At 37.7% G+C, this 18,991-nt stretch overlaps 1 protein-coding gene across 1 annotated transcript in view; it reads right to left on the reverse strand.

Annotated features, from left to right (window-relative positions):
* snn (stannin) overlaps nt 1–18,991 on the reverse strand; it is a 53,498-nt gene that overhangs the window by 31,078 nt on the left and 3,429 nt on the right. The window contains exons 2-3 of the mRNA XM_012969976.3: nt 14,118–14,197; nt 8,163–8,207 (exon numbers count right to left, since the gene is read on the reverse strand). The gene's annotated coding sequence lies outside the window, so the exon portion shown is untranslated. The remainder of the gene's footprint in view (nt 1–8,162; nt 8,208–14,117; nt 14,198–18,991) is intronic.

The raw sequence follows: 18,991 nt of genomic DNA on the forward strand, positions 1-18,991 counted from the left end.
GAGTTTTTTTATTTATCAAATAAAGTCCTTTGAACTAAAAAAGCTGGTCATACATGCATAGATTTGGAACAGATTGGCTGATTTAGACTGACTATACTGTATCTATGGCCAAAAGTGGGAGTGGTCAGTCCATTAATCAAGGTGGATCAAGGATTATTGCCCTGGTTGAAAATTGTCAGGACAAAATTATTCCCAAAAAGATTGGAACAGCAGAAAGTGAAAAGAAACAATGGAAAAGGGGCTGTTAAATTTCTGACTGTTTAACCCATGGGTTAATCTGATGGGTGCTGTGTGGGTCGGCCTTGTACAGGCAATTGCAGTGTAAATTAGGACTGCCTGGTTTTCGGAAGGGCTGTCCTGTAATACTGCCTGCCCGGTTCTCTAAATTAGGAAATCCGGACAGGACTATCCTTGATTGGTGAGACAATAGGCCAATCAGTGATCATTACGTCTTCTCCCCACCCCATAACATCATAGCTCCGTCCACAACACCTGTCCTGGCTCCGTGGCGCTGCTGCCCCTAACCCTAACTTAAACCTATGGAGGGTACCAATTTTACTGCTAACAATGCTATATATATTATTATTTATGTATCTATGAAGCACCAACATATTCTGCAGTGCTGTACAATAAAAGGGTGTATAAATTGCTATTACAGATTACAAAGAGGGCCCTGCTTATAAAGCTTAAAATCTAAAAGAAGAATGGGTTATGGGGTACAAGGTAACAACCAGCCCTCCGCAATGTTATTTCTATCTTGTTGTCACAAATATGTAAAAATCGTAATGAAGTTTTTCATACAATCTTTTGGCATAAATGGGAGCAAGGAGGCCACTCAAGCATCACCAGAATTGCGTCAGTTCTTTCAAATGAGGCTACACCCACAGTCTGAATAACTACTGAAGTACAGAACAGTTATCTTGAGTACTGTGTGAGGGTCATTGTTGTGCTGACAGATATGCCCTGCAGTGAAAAAGGCATTGAGAGACTGTAGGGCTCATGTATGCCAACAAGTGCAGTTGCAGTTCCCACACTTTCTTCCCAGTCAGTTGTATGTTAAATCACTTTCATTAAAGGTACTTTCACCAAAAAGCACTTCTTGTACTTTGGCATAGTTGCACTTGGTGCTGCTCAGGCCTTCCTGCCTTCAGTTCTTATTGAGCGCTGCTGTGTCTAATGATCCAAGGGAATGCTGGAGCAAGAAAATTAGAAAACTGATCCAGATTTGGGTAGCCGCTGTTCTTATTGTCTGTTTTTACAGTTGCAGGTGCGCCTGTGTTCCTAAGAAGGAAGGCATATTTTATGCACTGTAGGCTTCTTTCATGCTTTGCCTACTTAATCTCTGCTTGGTACATTATGTTATGTTGACTACTCAGAACCACCACTTCCCTTGCTCTAAGATTATTCTTTTTATCCCTGCACAATTTGGATTTGTTTCCCTTGGGTCCAGTCCAGTCTCTAGTCACAGTCCTTTTATCTTTATGTTTGTTCTTCCTATCCTTCCTGTGGCTTATGGCAATCCTTGTGTGTTTGTCTTGTTCCATTTTTCCTCTGATCTTGTTGTCTTTTGCATCCATAAATCTTATACTTTTTTTTACTGTTTGTTTATTTCTGTCCTGTTCTCTGATGCTGGCACCATGATGCCTGTACTGTGTGCCAAAACTGTAATAACTGTAGGGGTTCCCCCACCCAGGCATTTGCCATTTCCTGTTATGTTTTTGCAGTGTTTCATTGTGCAGCATTTACAGGTTTTTAAACTGGCATGCTTTTAGTATATCAGTTATGTATATATTCTGTCTCCAACTAATATCACAAATACTATCACAAATGTCTTCCTTATGAATAACTGTATACTATGCTCTATGAGTATATTAGTATAAGAGTGTTATTGTATATGTGTATATAGGTGGCTTAAAGACCAGTGCCCCAGAGGAGCTTACAATCTAAGGTCCATATCTCATTCACACACACAATGGTCAGCTTAGTCAGAATGTGGGAGAAAACCCACACAGACATGGGGAGAACATACAAACTTCTTGCAGATAAATGCTAAACAGCCAGAAAAGAGTTCTCTATTGTATATCTCAGTTGAATGTGGTACCAACAGCAAGATAATTAAACTTACTATACTTTAAACAAGCTCAAACCTTATAAAATGTATTCAAGTCCAAAGAACATGGTGTAACCAAATCAAACATCACTCTTTATAAAATTCCTATTAACCATCTTTTTGAAAAATAAACCTGCAGTCTGCCTGAACTAAGAACACTGCCATAATAATACTTTATTCCTGTACCTTGAAATGTAAATTATTGATGGACTTTCTGGTATTTGATATATCTCTACTTACTCAAATTGGATAAATGTTTATATCTTGGTGCAGAAAGACCTAACAAATCTTGGATAGAATCTCAATTTTCTGAGAGTTAATAAACTGAAATCTGATATGGTGCAGAGTGAATTTAGTAGCAGTTCCGTGCAGACCTACAGATGACTGAAATATTTATTTGCAAGAAATTTACAATAATGGCTAATATTTCCCTTATAAGGAAAGGGAATGTATCTACACTGTGGAATTCTCTTTAATGCCACATTCATTGCCTATTAGATTAGCTTTCATACTTAATTATATACATTAGACTAAGATGTATTTGGAATGTACTGATTTCTGCAACTAATTGATTTCTGTGTGTGTATGTGTTTCCAATTATGAAAGGAAGGAAAGACCCTTTCCGTTTAAAGGGGAAATCCACCTTTCAATTAATATTTGGAATGTTGCAGATTGAGGAATTTTAAACACCACCTGCTCATGCTTTATTCAAAACATATTAAAAACTATATTTTCACCACTGTTACTTTGTAAGAGACCCAAAATCTGGATGTTAATAGACAGAGACAATCTCATTGAATTTCCTTTCATTTCATTTATTATAGAGGATTCTTGGGATATTCTTTTGTTGTTTAGCATTCATTTGATCTATTGAGTTCTCCGTTTATATTATTTCATATTTTATATGCTACTTGTTTAAAAGTTCTTTCTTTGCATTATGATATGCATTCTATATGTTCTATATTATTTTGGATTTGTATTGCAGGTTTTAAAATGTATTTATTTTACATTTCATATTGGAAAAAATAATACAAATTATATGAAAAAAAAAATATATTTTTTTTTTTTACTTACTATTGCTTATACAGCAGACTAATTATGAGGCTAGGTTTTCACTATCAATAGCCTAACAACAGGTGAAGGATATCCAATAGGGAAAGTGCTGGTAAGGAGACAGCTTCTTTCCCCAAGTCCACTCCCATTTCCAGTATGCAGGCCCGGATTTGTGGAAAGGCAACAAAGACCCGGGCCTAGGAAAGCAGAATTTAAGGGGCGGCATGCCGCCAAATTCAATATAAAGCACTGGGGACACGTGGGAAATTTGCTCTTTACATCTCCAGTACACCAATGTGTGTGCACGTGTTTGATGTCAGGGAGAGGGCGGGGCATTGGGTGGGGCTATGAGCAGTGCAGGCCTAGGGGCGCCTGCAGTTTAATTGTGACCCTGCCAATATGAATAGTGGTGTAAGTGCAGTGGTTTAAATGTGTGCAAAGAGATCACAGGTTGAGTGCTTGATAGGGTTAGCATATTTTGTGTTGGTAGGACTGGGCACATTAGGTTACACCACTGACCTGTTTTATTGCACACCTACATAGTCAGCTTGCCCAGGGTGTGGGGAAAACCCTGTAAATGTTACAAAGGCAATATTTCTTTATAGTTCTTTTGGGCAGCTCTGATTATTTTTCATCTACCCCTCCACATGATAATAATCTCCTAAATAAAACCCTAATTGTATTGCTTCAGTTCAGTAAGAATTTAGTACTCACTATTATCGATGTATATGGGTTCTGTGGGGAAAAAAAAAAACTGAGAAATGAGAACCACAATTCTAGATTCAGATCAGCAATTACAACAGAAACCAATTACAATCAGGTTGCATTGGTATGTCATTGTAATATAGCCAATGAACATAAATTATAATCATTATCTTGATTGCTATACATAAAAAGTGATTAGTATAGGTTTATACTATCAATGTTTCTACTGATGGATCTCCTCTGTGCAGCTCTGCTTGTGTGTACTTTTTCCACTGATGAAGAGAGCATGTAGCTCTTGAAACGTTTGGCCTGTATGTGCACTCCACAATAAACAGGCTGGAGGTATTTTTTTACACCAGCAATTCGTTTTGTGTGCTTTTTTCCCACTTTCTTTTGTGCTCATTATTATAGGCACCTGGCCAGGTGCATCAGGAGGATTTGCACCAGTGGTTAACGGACTGAGTTTACAAGGAACCGTGAGTGTATGGACGTATTTTGTTTGCTCTGCTTGTAGGGGACACAATCCTGTCACAGCATGGCAGTCCGTTACTTAGAAGTGTGACTCTCCCCTTGCCACCAGGCAACTATTGGACCTTTTGCTTGTGTAGCAAAAGGAACTTACATCAACTGCAGCCTGACATAGTGATTTCATTACTGCAGCAAAAGCTTTTTAGTTCAAGGATTTATACAAGGCAGATATAATATGCCTGCCAAGTAAATTACAAAAGACTATTACACAGTGTTGTCTGCTTAATTGTTGATTAAAAATTAAAGATGAAATTAACGAGTTAGCATGCATGAAGAAGGTGATAGTTACTGCAGAACAAACAATAATGAAGCATATAAAAGCCAATTGCATTATCACTGCAGAGATGGCTGGACTACTCAGCAGCTCCATATGCTCGAGTCTAAACATATTATTATCTTGGCAAGTGATAATTTTATTTTCATTTCAGGCTGTCCAGATGACCAATGCTGTTTTCAGAATCAGTTAGAGAAATGTATTTAATAAAGCTGCCAGGCCATTCAGTTTCATTTATACGTTTAAACGCTCAACACAGACTGGGAGAATCCACGAGTAGTATTAGGGGGTTGTGTTCAACAATTTAAACATGTTGTAATGTATATGTGTGTATATATTAATATTTGTAGCTCTACTTGTGCACATAGTACTGTACAGTAGAGAAATACATACATAGAGCAAATAGGGGTCAATACAATCTATACAAAATACAGTTAAATTCAAGATCAAGTGCTAGGTTTTGAAGACACAGGGGAGTATGCATTTTAACTAGGGAAATTGCCCTGGCCAAATTACTATACTCCACAGTCTTGACTGTTTTCAGCCATTGCTGCTTTTGATGGAGAGCACAGTATATTTGTTAAAGTTTATACCGCGATTTGTGTCATCTGCAGAACTAACACTGCTACACGTGGCTAGGTGATTCACTGTCTGATTAGCACAAAGATCCCCTCAGAGCTGGGATCTTTACCTAGAGTACTGCCACCCCTGCACCCTAGGCATTTACTTATGCTACCCCTAGCTGTGTCCCTGGATCCTTATGACCCAGCAACCTTCAATTCTGTCAATGCTCTTTAAATCCAGGGAAGTAGGTGAACTTTATAGGGTTTACCTAAATGTGGTATGGTGACTTGGCAATGTTTTATATCGCACAAAATAAATAACAGAAAAAAGTTTGGGGCCAGAGAATGTACATCAAACAATCATCCCTTTTTATATGTTTAAAATGGATAGACAGATTTCTGCCAGTAAAGCTGGTTAAGGCATTTAGGCCAGACTCTCTTAAAGGGGACCTGTCACCCTAAGAAATAATTCCAATTTCTTTTTTATTGTGTTTGTTAAGCAAAATTAACTTCACTTACTATATAAATGATATAAATCTTGTTTCCTTCAGTCTTGGGAATATACAATCACAGCCAGCAGGCAGCTGACATTTTGTGGGCACTGTATTAATGCAAGCTTTGTATTGTCCCAAAATCTTGTGTATGTGCCAGAATGGGGGACCTGATGCCCTTGCCCGTAGGGAGAATGTGAGTGCTGAATGGGGCAGGCAGTATATGAATGACAGCTGGGATTTTTAAATGCATTTATAATGGGTTTGAAGGTGTTAATATAAACAAGAATTTTGGTTTCATGTTTAATTTGAAAATAACTTTTATTAAACAGATTTTCATATCTGGGTGACAGGTCCACCTAAGTATCCTAGTTATGTGCTTTGCTGCAAATCTGCTGGAAGACAAATCTTGCCCCAGTACACAGTGTTCTCTAAATGCACTGAAAATGCTACTTGGGTTGCCCAACCTACCTTTCCATGTTTACAACTTGAAAAAAAATAAATAAAAAAACGCTAGGTATTGATTAAACCAATCCAGAAAGATGTTCATTGGTATAATCACTGGTATTAGTTACCTTCTTTACTGATGTTTGATACAGCCTTCATCCAGTCTCCCCTGTAGATTGTAAGCTCTCATGGGCAGAGCCCTCCATTGTCCTCTGTCTCCCTAAAATATGCAGTTGTAATAATGTTCATCTACTTTGGTGAATGTTTCTGTTTATACAGTATGTGCCTACTGTTATGTATTGTTTGTATTGCCTTGCACAGTGCTGTGGGAAGATGGCACAATAATAATAATAATATCTCCAGTAGTTTCTAACCACCATTCCTGCTCATTTAGGGAAGAAAAACACTTCCTTTGCCATATATATTTAGTAAGCCCTTAAAATTGTGCTAGTGGGTAGCAAGCATAGCTAAATTAGTGATGAGGAACTCACTACAAATGACAGCAGTTATTTTACTCTTTTTTATGCAAACTGATGTTGTAGAGTTCTTTTAACTGAATATTATTATATTTCCCATCTCAGACTCCATCACAAATCAGCTTCTGTCACTTTTGTTCTAGTGCAGCTGGAGCATGGTGCTCAAATCTGGTGAAGGAGTCGTACCTGTTTTTCAATACATAAATAGCATATCTACTAAGCATCACCCAAAAATGGCAGTTCACTTGTTTTAATCAGCCATTTTTAGATAAGAGGCAATAGTTACTAACATATCTTTTGTAAAACTGGATTGGGATCACACATCTGGGTGGGTTTGAGTTGCTGAGGTGTTAGGTTTCAGATGTTCAGGGTGTGGTGGGTCTAGACTCCACTTCTTCTTGGAACGTAAAAGGGACACAACCCAAACACAACTAAAGCTATTTGAAAAGTAAAAATAATGTCAAGCAACTCTGCAATATACATGAAATAAAGATATGCAGCCTTTTCATGATTTTATGGACTTATTGATCAGTTTTCAAGTTTGTGAATTCAAGAGTTTTTTTATAATTCGAATAAACTCACATTTTAAATAAACTCAAATGGTTGATTATTTTTTAATATGGAAAACTCGTTCAAATAAAAAACTTGAATACCTTGAATTTTCGAGTTTACAAACTCGAAAATCTCGAATTGAAAACATGGCTTGACTTTGCCAAGGATAACTCCCATTGACTTCTACATGAACTCGCAAGCTTTTAGCTGCAGAGTTTTTACATTCGAGTTTTCAATTTTTTGTGCGCTTAAAATAAATAAATAGACATTCGAGGTTTTGAACCATAACACAAATTTTAGCATTAAAAAACTAAAATTCAAATGTTGATAATTGAGCACCTAAATGTAAAAATATGCTTTGGACCAGTTACCTAAGCCTGCCCCCCCTGTTCTCCTGCTGACCTGGCTCACTACTTTGAGACTCGAAAAAAATGTAACAGTACTCGACTGTCCTCAGCCTGCATCCCCCAAATCCCACAATTCCCAGCATGCAATACAATACAATGCAATGTGGGTTATGTAGTTCCTGCATACTGTCTGTAAGCTGTAAATAAGTTGTTACAATTTGTAACATCAAAGTTTTAGTCCCTCCTCCCCTGCCAGGATTTCAAATGATGCAGAAAGAAAGGAACTGTTTTGCAGCTGGATTTTAGCAGGTAAAAATGGTATTTATTCATACTTTTTAAAGGAACAGATTACAGTGATAGATATATTAAGGGTTTCTGTGTTGTGTGAGGCTCTTTAACAAATTTTGGCTCAGAAGAGTTCCCCTTTAAGGTCCGATTTATCAAAATCCAAGAAACTTACACATTTTATTCTTGATTTATCTCACATGTAAGAAATCACTCGTCAGAGTGTTCATTTTTCACATATATTATTGCATCGGTTTTTTGAGTGTAAAGACGTTTAAGTTTTTTTAGACGTGTAGTAGGCTTCTATTCCATAAAAGAAATTCTGGTGTACCTCATTAGATTTGATCCTGTCATCTCTCAGCTCCCATGAAAACACCTAGGAAATAATGCAAGAAATAAATATTAGAAAATATCGATGTGCAGAAGAAGCACTCTTTTAGGTAAGATTTCTCATTCTCAAACTTTAATAAAGCAGCCCCTCACTGTTATAAACAACGTTTTACCCTTTAACGTAACTCTCCCCTGCCTTCTGTGATGCTGGGTTTGGTCAAAGAATATCCTCTGACTGTTGTCCTCACAACTTCATCTCCACAACTTCACACATCATCAACTACTTCTGCTTCCTGTCATAGCTACCCATAATATAGGCAGCTAGCAACCACAACCTCTATGTTAACAACCCTTTCAGCGATCAGTACTATGCAGCTCTATCTGACACCTGAAACTATAAGAAGGAAGCAGGAGACCAAGTTGGGCCAGCAGCAGGCTACATGGGAATTTGTGGTGGTAGCAGTTGAAATATATTGCACACAAGGGCAAGCTGGAGCAATACATTTCTTTTGGAGGGCTGTATCTGTGCCACAAGTGTTCAGTTGGATAGCCTTGCTTTGTATCATGACCAGTCAACTTACTTACTCATGCCTCCTGTCTCTCAACATTTCATCAACATGCTCTGTTTAATCCAGAACACTTTAGGCAATAATTGTCTAGTCTGAACATCCAGGCCTTTAAATTGATTCTGAAACTTTTGAATTTTGCCTGCATTTGTGCTATTTGCTTTGTGTTTGTTTCTTTCTATAAATATTGGTCTAAATGTAATCCTCAGCTACATGGAATCCTTTTATTCTTATTTTCAGTTAAAAGGGGTAATTTTTTTACTTTTTACTCTGCCTTTCACTCTAGTTGAATTTCAGCACTTTGTTTGGAGCACAGTGACCTGTGGCCACCACCATGAATACAGCACTGCCTGTTTTACCAGATCAGCAAATAAGTAAAATGTGCATTGAAAAAATATATGTAGCATTCTACTTCACAATCCAGGTTGAAAATGTTGTAGAAAATCTAAAATCTGCTTTAAGCAATTAATATAAATGTGTGCTGCAGACTGTAGTGACTTCTACATACCCATGCATTATGTACCCCCTTAAAACAGTAACAACACAGTGCATTTTCTTGGCTGGCATATTTACGCCAGCAGAGAAAAGTGCAAATCTGTCCTTATTTGTCCTGTATGTTAAGTGACAGAAAATAATTAGAAAGAAATTAATTAGATCCACTTGTCCCTTGGCACTAGAATGGGTGATTAGTAAATAAGCCCTGTACACATGACTTTCCAGCTGATATGCAAAGCATTTATAATATCCCTTTAATGCAATTATGGCATCAATATGGATTTAAAAGTGTGATTTAAGAACACAGGGCTTCCCAGGTCTATATATCATAGAACCTCTGATCAAAGTAACTGAAGGTTCTTCTGTATGGTGTGTGTATTTCTTGGGTATGATTATACTGTTTATATAGCATGGAATGGCATCCAAATCATTCATTATTCAGTGCAAAGACTGGTCACCCTTTGTCTGCAGCAAATTTTTTTTTTTTTTTTTTACCAACTATATTAGTGTTGTCACAGGCTTGCCTTACCCAAAGTGCTCTCCTGGCTATATTCCCCAGAACTTTCTTAATCACTTCCCCTGGAGCAGCCTGACTGAAAATAGGAATATGATCTCCTTAGCTGACCCTGCTTTATAGAAGCCCCAAATAATAATACAATAACACAACATGTAGGAAACTGACAAATAGCTACATGATTGTGTGTATTGTTACAGGTGTCCGGCACACTGTCAGGATCTTATTAATTTATGTATAAAATGTGCAGTTGTTAGCAGCTGCAATGTGAGGTCATGTGAGGAAGTCACCATTCAAAAGTGTAATATAAAACAAATACATTTTAATATGATCGTCCATATAAGTTTCAAGCAGTTACTTCTATCTTTAGCCTTAGGTTTAGTATTTTTTTCTCAGTAGATTTATTTGAAACTTACTTGTGTTTTTCTTTTTTGTTTATTTTGCAGAGCTGCAGGTGTTAAACATCTCCAAAAGGTGTGAAAAAGCAAATGTTATATGCATGTTACAGAGACAGCATACACCCCTTTTTAAAATGAGCTGAATGAATAGGGCTTGTGTTAACCATACTTTTTGCCTATTTTAATTAAGAAATATCCATGGTACCTGTTATTTTTGGCACTAAACAAGAATATGAAGCCATTTTCACTTTAGTACCTCCTGATCCCGCAGAACTTAATTACCTGGTCACTGAGAATCCCATGATAATAAGCTGTTCAAAGACTGCTGCTTAGAGAAAGATGGGGTTTGTATGCTCAATAGGCAGAATTTAATTTTAATGTGATAAATGTTAGCAAAGGTGTTTTGGGGTGTATATTGTCCATATAATACTATTTAAGTCTTATTTCAAGGCTTAGGAGTTGTTTTAAGTAACCCTTTGTTCCTTTATTACATCCATTTATACTTATAGAGAGTATTTCATTTTTTGTCAGATGCATCTTATTATCAAATTTATGCTGCAGATGCTGTGCATTAGGCACTATGGAGCCATCAGATTTGGGTTTTGTCCCCAGTTTCTGTCATATTGTTCTTGGTTCCCTGTCCTAAATATGATTTGTTGCTTTGTTGGTTTAGTTATTTCTGAGCACCAGTCTCTTGCTGCCATTCTTATCTGGTGCCAATGTGGTTATTCTCAGACCCTTATGCTAAAAGAACTTGCATAAAAAGTTGTGTAGTAGCTGCAAAAAAAGCCTATTTACTTTCGTCACTATTCACCGCACATTGTCAGGGAAAAGCCGCTAAACCTTGAAATACCGAATTATGGGAGCACGCATATAAGGCCAAGCAAATATTATATGTCCCTCACAGAACTCCATGACGTTGCCGTCTGAGTTCTAGGAGAGTGTGAAAACACAACTGGTTTTCTGGTCTAAAATAGCAGTTGTTTAACTAGCCACAGGAGGGCCCCGGTCCCCGAGATATGACTTATCACGGCTTCAGTGGGCCCCAAGGGGGTGAGACCCGGGTGCACAAAGAAAAATTCTTTATTCTGCTTTCTTGATACTTAATCGGTTAATACAATGAACTGTTCATTTAAGGGGGGCCCTGCAGTGCTGCACTTGATTAACCAGGCAGCCTATCCAATCTCCATCAGAACTTAAACTTCACTGACAAATAAGCAGTAGGAAAAGCTGTGTAGGGGGAAAAACATGCAGGCAGCCTAGCTCCTATTCCCCCCCACCCCCCTTACCCAAGTCTGTAGTTCGCTGACAGTTGGGAGGGCCAGCTAATCCACATAAGTGCAGCATGGCAGGGCCCCACTAACACCCAAAAACCCACTTGGCCCTGGACAACTATCCCCTTAATGGTGCATTACCAACAGCCAGGTTGGTTGACTAAGATTAAAGGTACGAGAATAAAGGCAAATGACACACTTCATAAAAATAGAGTAATGTACAACTGCAATTTTTTACATTAGACGCAACCTATAGTAACACTCTGGATAGCAGTAGCCCTAGGGTTCCCAGGTGTCAGGCTTCTCTACAAGCTGGTTAATATTTGGCCATTCAGGTGTATGGCCAGATGGTACAAATGTTCAGTACAGCACGAGGCACTCTAGGCAGTCCAACCGCCACCTCGCCCTCCAATCCCCCAAGTTCATGTGCGTGAATGAGATGGGGACTAGGAGAGTTATCAGCAAGCTGACAGTGGGGGGGGGACAAGGGGCCGACTAGGGATAGGTGGGGTTGCCACCTTTGTGCACCATTAATACAAGCTTTCAGTGTGCATGCGACATTACTTCTGCATCACAAACCGGATCTCCCCCAGCTCTGCCACCAGATTTCATAAGGAAATCTGTGGTGGAGGCTGGGGGCACATTTTATTTTTTAAATGATTAAACCATTATATAGGCACTCAAGGGCTGCCCCCCCCCCCCCCCCAAAAAAGCTGCCACCCTTGGAACAGGCCCTCAGGTGCAAATATATAAATACAGCCCCAACCAGCAGCACAGCTCTTCCAAGAGGGGTTTTCTTTACAGAATACTATTGTTGCAGAGCACCCATTTCACAAGCATGTTAACCAATGTCTGGAATATCCGTAAGGAAAATGAAAATCAGCTTGACATTAAAAATTAAAGTATATTACAGAAGGATCCAAATTTTATGACAAAAAATTGTCTCAGTTCCATTCCAGGTCTCCCCATAAACAAAAATGAAATCAGACTCAAAATGTTGGGTGTACCATTTTGTTCCAGCTGTATGTTTAGTATCACTGATAATTTTAATATATAATATCAATATTAGTCTCTTACAATATAATAAACATAGCTACATGTTTCTGCAGGACCCAGCCTACATCTGACTTGCTTTGCCATGTGGTTTGATTATCCAAGGTATCCAGATATTTCAGCAAACTAGCATATTTACAGCATGTGTCAATGAACCATTAAATCCAGAGCAAATGGCGATGAGCCATCACACTGCAGATGTGCTATTAGTATTTTTATGCCTTCATCTAAAAACCACAAACCTGTACTTAACGCTGATTTATCCCTATTTGGGCTGGAGCTGTTCCCTCACACACAATGATGTAATGTCATGTAATTACTGTACCTAGCAATTTGGTGACTTGATAATATCTCCATAGTGACTGCTAATTTACTAGCAGTATTTCTCATATGTTGCTTTTAGAGGTTAATTTTAGATGGTGATTAAACCATAATAACTGTCCTTTTTCAAAACCAATGCAAGGTGCAAGCAATGTATTTATTTCTAATTTTAACAAGAGATATGTGTTGAACATTTACATTAGTTCATGTGCTGTATATACGAGTAGCACATTTGCTAAAAATATTACTTTGCAGCAACAACATACTAACTGTGAGTACTCATAAATCCATGTTCTGCTCTCTGTCACTTTCCACAGATGCTTTGCTTCCATCTTTCTCATTATGGAGAGGTCTCAAAATCTGCATCATATTTCCAAAATGTTGTATATTATACAGGCCAGGCTATACTGAGTCACATGCAAAGCTGATCAATGAGTGTAGTCCTTCAGCTATCTGCATGCCTGAAAATGACATATGGACATAGGATACTTTACAATTTTTTTTTTATACAAAATCTTTGCCCATGCCCACTCTGTGGCTGCTTCTCTAAATAACACACCAAACCAAAACATTCCCCAGATATGGCCTGTATAATTACTACAGCAAATGGATAAGCTTAAACCTTAGACATGCCACTATAATCACTAAATAAAATGGATAAAATGGATATTAACCTTAGCACATGCTCTGTGCTACTGTCAGTTACCTGAGCTTAGGGACTGACTCACAATATACTGTATATATAGAATATAAATGTAACAGTAAAAGGCTGATTAGTAATTTATTCAGATTCACATATGGCAGCTCTGAAACCAGTTCAGTTAACATGAGAATTGAATAATTAGTCCTGCCACATCAGTTTATATGACAGGCCAGCCTCATTTTCTGATTGATAATTTGGTATGACCCCTAAGCTTAACTTCTCAACAGCTGCTCCTGGACAGATCTAAAATAATCCAAGATGGGAATCTCCTGTGACAACTGTAAAGACCTATATCAAATAACTATATAAAATATTACAATTGAGATGCTGAAACTACAAGCTAGTGCAGTTAGTTTAGAATATAAAATATGGCATTTTTAGCCATATTTATCTTTAGGGTTTAGCCCTCCTTTTACTCCAGATATGCCAGTATAATACCTTAATAAAGTGAATAATGGGCATATTAACTCCAGACGTGCCAGTAATATCACTGTAAAAACTGTGAATGAGCACTCCATTAACCCTAGACAAGCCAGTAAGATCACTGTAAAATGGCAAATGAGCACGTCATTAACCCAAAACATGCTAGTAAGATCATTGCATAAATGGATGGATTGAAAGCATTACCTCACCTGCACTTGCACAAGTAGAATACCAATACCAAAGTTTTCTTCTTTCCTAGAACTTGGTTCTCTCTGTCAGGCTTAAACTCCTGTAAAAACATTTTAGACACTTAAAAATGGCTACTAAAACAGTTATCTTTTGTAATGTAATTCATTCATTGTATCAGTGCCACCTGCTGGCCATTGGCTCACTGTCTACACTCGGGAAAAAAAATAATAACTCTAAGTAAAGAACAGTGATTTAACGTTGGTCTGCTTAATACTAACAAGAGAAACATCACGACTCTTCTAAAGTTGTTAAGCAGAGCAACATCACAACACCTTGACTTTTTCATGTTTTATTTCTGTGTAGACAGTCAGCCAATGACCAGCAGGTGACACTGTTACAAAATTTATTGCATTGCCTCGTTTTAATTAACATGTCTAATAACATGAAAATGAAAATAATAATTTATTAATAATGATAATAAACTGCAAAAGTACTTAGGAGAGCACCCTGAGCAATTGACATTAACTTGTTTTTAGGGTTAACACATTCTTAAAGATATGGAGATCCACATGACAGGAAAAAACCCTATCTAGAAAACCCAAGGTCCCAAGCATTTTGGTAACAGATCTCAGGCCTATATAAAATTTTACTAGCTTCATGTGACACTATGATTTGTGTTGGCGAGATATAGCACAATAAACTGGATATACGGTACATGCATAAATATTTATGTGCAGCTACTGCCACCTGCTGGAACCTAGAACATACACCGAATCTTCCTACTGCTGCTTTTTTTAAACAAATATTAAGCTCATATTCAAATGTAAATACAGTGGCATAACTACTGGGAGGGCTAGGGGTACAACGCTGGACTACCATGGAGGTGCTGTAAACTGTGGTAGCAGTATAGGTGCAAATCCAGGTAGAGGTGTGGGGGGCCCACGTGCAGATTTTGCACCCAGGCCATTGGGGTTTAGTTAAGTTAAAACTGTAATTATATCTAACTTGATAATTCATTAATCACTGATGTATACTTTATTATTCTACCAACATATATGTACATTAGTTTAATTATTATGAAAAACAAGTTGATGAATGAATGTGTTCAAACTAATAATCTTATCATTCAAAAATTGGAATATTTACATCAATCAGATAAAATCTGAAAATAACATATGAAAGAATTTAAGAATGTTCACCATGTCTAGCTGTGTTTTTCACTGTCCTGCTCCGGCTATTATGTTATATAATTTTTGACAAATCATGAAAACCCGGTTGTATCAATTGTCCCTGCAATGGTCTCGGTTGATCACCATAACTTCTCTGTTTCTATGTGGTTCCTAGAATATGAAATAGTGACCCAGTATCCATGATTTCAAATTCCATTCACTTAAATGTGAGATAAAAGGAAAACAAATATCAGTGGCACTTAAATAGCATTTCAACAGGTCCATACCAGTTATCATTAACCCATAGAGCCTGACAGAACCTTAGTTTCCACTGGACACTTTTCTGTAGCTGTATCTGTTTCCCTTAGGCTACTGTCCCACTGAGAGATTGGTCGCTGAGGGTTTTTTAAAAGCGAGTTCCAGTGACAAGTTGCTTTTTTGGTCTCTATATAGAGAAGAATATAAATAACTGTGGGCGGGGAATATGATATCTGGATTTGTGGGAAATAAAATCACCCAGTGAAGAGCCTAAGGGCTCTTAGAAACTAGTAACCTGAACAAGGACAACCCATCTAGAAAATTGAAAAATTACCCTTTCATATTTCTACTACTGATCTAAGACATGTCGGGAAATCCTGACTGGGAAGAGCCAACCAAGCTCCTTTACTCAGCTTGTCCGTTTTGGACATTTGAGAAGAACTATGCAAAATACCCTTAAAGCCCCCAGAAGGTCACAAAAACATTCTTTTACAGTCTTTTCTTATACCCATCCTAAGCAATAAGGAAATTAGCAAGGTCACCAAATGAGCATATTATCTCCCGATATGCTCACGTATGGTGGGCAATATCGGGCTAATCCGATTATTTGACTCTAGGGCCAATTGATCGAATTAAAACGGTGGGTATATGGGCTATTGGACCTAGGGCCATATCAATGAGTTGATGCGGTCCCCGATCCGACGGGATCTGAGGCTGATGTATGAGATAACTGGTCCCGTACATGTAATACATGTACGGTACTTGAAAATAAACCTGCCTAGAATCTTTAGAGACACTTGCCATTGACTTGGCGGTTTTAGTTGCAGAGTTTTATATTCAAAAAAAGATTCAAAGTCTAGGCCTGTGACAAGTGCTCTGTGCAAACAGTATATTTCAGTATATCCCTCCACTTGTCTGGCCCTTAATAGTTTTAATTGTATAGTAAACCCACAGTAGAGCTCCCATAGTCCCACTGCAGTGCCTAAGAGGCCCAATATAGGTGCTGCCCACCAGCATTTTAATCCCCCTTCTATCCCCCCCTCTCTCTCCCCCATCATGTTATACCAAACACAGTATTGTGTAATGGGGGAAGGTGACAACTTTTTGCCACCCCCAGCATGTACAGACAGTGAGGCATAATCTGTATTTTGCATTCAGCTCCTTGTAGCAGTGTTTGATATTAAGTGTGGCAGGGACTGGAACTGGAACTTGTTTGCAAATGGAGTGGAGCTGGGTGTCAGAAAGTAAATACATGTGTGTAAAAATGGTTTGGGATTGTTTGAAGTGAGGGTGTAAAAATGTATGTGAATATGCATACTGAGAATAAGAATGTGTAAAGAGATGTGTGTGTTTATAGGTAGTGGAGTGTGTGTTACTGGATATGAAAGTGTCTTCTCTACAATGTAGAACAAGTCAGGCTTTGGGAATTGTGGATGGATTAATAATGTGGTGCTGTGTCACCAGTGACTGGGGCTCCTGCTGCCTTTCCATTTCTTAAGCTGGCCATACACACATCGATTATACGTTTTGTATGATTTTTGGACTGTGTGTGGAGTCTGTATTATAGTCCCAATAATTTTCATACCATGACAATTGGCAATTTACGCATATGCAAAAGGGTTCCAAATGCACCGGACACAGCGGCTTGCTTAAAAGTCGATTTTTATTACTCCATTTAAAAACAATACGCCTGACGCGTTTCGTGTAAATATACACTTAATCATAGCCATGCCTATGATTAAGTGTATATTTACACGAAACGCGTCAGGCATATTGTTTTTAAATGGAGTAATAAAAATCGAGTTTTAAGCAAGCCGCTGTGTCCGGTGCATTTGGAGCCCTTTTGCATATGCGTGATTTCGCCTTCCCCAGCTACAGGTTCGGGGCTCTGAGCACCTGAACCACTTCTGAATAACGGTGAGTTCTTTGCATTTAGGGTTTCACATTGTGAGAGCTGATATGATGGTGTTGGGAATTTGACCTAGATCAACTGTGAGACAGATCCGGGGTTTATACACCCGGATCTCTCTTTTGTATTTGGTCCGTTTTATTTACTTGATTTCCTGACATTTGAGACATTTAGGTTAAATTAATTGAGCCATTTCTAAGTTTAGGTTACTACCATTTCTTAGTTTGTAGTCAATTGGCAATTTAGTCTGATATTGGTCAGATAAAGTCACTTTCATACTATTAGGGGCATATTTACTAAGCAATTTTGAGAAAAAGTCAAATTTTTTTTTCTTCTAGAAATTTTCTAGATTTATGAATGGGATTTTGCCAGTACTCAAATTTTATGATATTGTTATAATGAGAGTTTTTCGGAAATTTTCCCTGAAAAATCACAGAGTTCAGCTTTCTCTGTTTGCTTAAGACAGCAGCTGCCATTTTAAGTAGCTTCCTGCTTGCAGCCTGGCCGTTATAGCTCAGATCACACATTCCTAATGGTAGGGAGAGAGGAGAGAACTGTGCAGACTCTGGCCCAGGGAATTAAGGATTGTTTTGAGAGAGGAAGTCCGACACCTAAACATCATTTTTACAAAAAAGGAGACAAGAAATCCTGTGTTTCTTTTGATAGAGGACAGCTTATTAGTCTATCTTTTGATAGAGTGCAGCTTATCAGTGAAAAAAACTTACTTAGTTTTTACCTTTCCTTCTCCTTTAAAGCTTGCAAGTTTGTATAGAATTCAATGGGAGTCAAGCCATATTTTCAATTCGAAATATTTGAGATTTTTCTTTTTTTTCCAAGTGTATAAACTTGAAATTTAAAGTATTCAAGTTTTTTTATTTGAACAAGTTTCAAAAATAAGCGAGCATTTGATATATGAGTTTTAGATTTAGAAAAACAAACTCGAAAATTTATAAATAAGACCAACAGTGTCAACACAGCAGTTTTGAAATACATATTGCATAGGCCTGTGCTTTACATCGCCTAACAAAGCATAACTGATCGGGTTGAGGTTAATGGGCTTATTTATCAATTTTTCAGTTTGTGAATTTACAAGTTTTTTTTCTAATTTGAATAAACTTGCATTTAAAAAAAACTTGAATGCTTGCTTATTTATTAATATGACTAGACTTTTGCCTAAGATGACTTTTACATGAACTCTCAAGCTTATAGCTGCCAAATTTTAAAATTTGAAATTTCGAGTTTTTGCACTAAATTCCAAAAATTTGAGTTTTTGAACCATAACTCGAATTTTGGGAGTTTTAGCACAAACAATTGAATCTTGAGAAAAATTTGAACATTGATAAACCACCGCTTAAATATGCCTTGGTTTACTGTTATGTAGGCCAGCAGTATCATGAAAGTTCTGCATCAGTCTGTTATGTATATAGTGCGATACAGGCTTGTAACTTCAAATGTTACATTGGTTACATATGTTTAGATATAAAGAAGGTATAATCTCTGTAAAGCACTGTGGAATATGTCGGCCCTATATAAATAAACAATAATAAACTGGCCTTGA

The sequence above is a fragment of the Xenopus tropicalis genome, chromosome 9 (genome assembly GCF_000004195.4).
Source record: "Xenopus tropicalis strain Nigerian chromosome 9, UCB_Xtro_10.0, whole genome shotgun sequence".
In the NCBI taxonomy this organism is placed as follows: Eukaryota; Metazoa; Chordata; class Amphibia; order Anura; family Pipidae; genus Xenopus; species Xenopus tropicalis.